At 49.3% G+C, this 1,815-nt stretch overlaps 1 non-coding gene across 1 annotated transcript; it reads left to right on the forward strand.

Moving 5' to 3' along the window:
- Positions 1-1,443: 1,443 nt before the first annotated feature.
- Positions 1,444-1,515, forward strand: trnae-cuc (transfer RNA glutamic acid (anticodon CUC)). The gene has a single exon. It is a non-coding gene; the product is annotated as a tRNA-Glu (tRNA).
- Positions 1,516-1,815: the final 300 nt, after the last annotated feature.

A 1,815-nucleotide genomic window follows, 5' to 3' on the forward strand; every position in this document is an offset into this window, starting at 1 on the left:
TAATCTTTCTCATTGTCATGAAACCGGCGTATGGGTACAATTCCTCATCTGCAGGAATGAGAATCTTTTCACTGTCTCGCGTCAGTAAATGTCCCTGAGAACATCAGAGTCAAGTCACAGCGCTGTTAGAGGAGGGGAAGCTGAAATAACCTCACACGCTGGTCATGGGCACATTTCACTTTCCCCAACACACCGCACCAACCACTGCGGCTCTTGGGAGTGGAAAGGGAACAAACACCAAAACCCAGTCTCAGCTTTGTAAATCTTCAGGAAATAAGAAATAAGTTCATCCCTTCAGATCTTCCATCCTGGGCAGACAGCGTTGATTTTAAATGGCTGTCCAGTCAGTGCCGATTCGTTTTGGCTGAAAAAATCTTCCTTATCTCATCCCAGCATTTCTTGCCACAGAGAACTATGCGGCAGAGTTCATGTATATATTTCCTTGTATGGTATTTTGTGAATAACATTCGTTTTCTGGTTGTTTGTATCGGGTATTTCAGGTTCATTAGCCGCCGTTTAAGTGTGTTGGTAGGTTTGTGGGCGACCATGCTGCTGAGAGGGTTGAGTTGTCCGGACATCATTTCCCAGATGACTTTCATGTAATGTGGCTAGGGTTTCTGCAGACGTTGTGTCCGCTTGTGTCAGTTTGTTGATGTGAAATTGGCACACTGGGTCTATTGGGTAGGCAAAAGTGAGGACTGCAGATGCTGGAAACCAGAGTTTAGATCAGAATGGTTCTGGAAAAGCACGGCAGTTCAGACAGCTTCCGAGGAGCAGGAAAATCGACGTTTCGGACAAAAGCCCTTCATCAGGAATCGAGGCAGGACCCCTCCAGGGTGGAGAGATAAATTGTGCGTGGGGTGTGCTGGGCCGAAGGTAGCAAAAAGTACAATAGCCGAATGGGGGTGGGGATGAAGGTGACAGATCAGAGAGGAGGGTGGAGCGGATAGGTGGGGAGGGAGATTGGCAGGTAGGACAGGTCATGAGGACAGCGCTGAGCTGGAAGGTTGGAATTGAGGTAAGGTAGGGGGAGGGGAAATGAGGAATCTGATGAAGTCCACATTGATGGCCTGGGGTTGAATTTACCCCAAGCGGAAGATGAGGCGTTCATCCTCCAGGCATCGAGTCGGGAGGGAGCGGCGATGGAGGAGGCCCAGGACCTGCATGTCCTCGGCAGAGTGGGAGGGGGTTTGAAATGTTGGGCCATAGGGTGATGGGGTTGATTGGTGCGGGTGTCCTGGAGATGTTCCCTCAAGCGCTGTGACTTGACTCTGCGAGGAGTCTCCAGTCTCCCCAATGTAGATGAGACCGCATCAGGAGTAATGGATACAAGAAATGACATTGTTGGATACACAGGTGAAAGCCTTCGACCGACCACCGCCCGGATTCGGTTTCCGGGCACGGAAGAAATTTTCAGTAGAGCTATCAGAGTGCATCTGCGTCTCCCTGGTGGTCTAGTGGTTAGGATTCGGCGCTCTCATCGCCGCGGCCCGGGTTCGATTCCCGGTCAGGGAAACCTTTTTCGGGGGTTTATAGGCTACCCGTTCTTCTTAAATGCTCTGTACAGTTCTTGATTGATCTTCGGAGTTCCTGGGTGCTGCAGTGTGTCGTGGCTCGTTGAAATAGTGTCCTGATTCAGATTTATTTGCATGTGTAGTGGTGATTGCTTCTGTAGTTAAGTTCTTGGTTCGCGTGCATTGTTTTCCGGTAGACGCTGTTTTGAATTTACCATTGACTGTTCGCTCTACTGTGACATCTAGAAATGGCACTTTGTTGTTGTTCTCCTCTTTTGTGAATTTTATGCCAGGAAGGATA

The sequence above is a fragment of the Chiloscyllium punctatum genome, chromosome 36, assembly GCF_047496795.1.
Source record: "Chiloscyllium punctatum isolate Juve2018m chromosome 36, sChiPun1.3, whole genome shotgun sequence".
Taxonomy (NCBI): domain Eukaryota; kingdom Metazoa; phylum Chordata; class Chondrichthyes; order Orectolobiformes; family Hemiscylliidae; genus Chiloscyllium; species Chiloscyllium punctatum.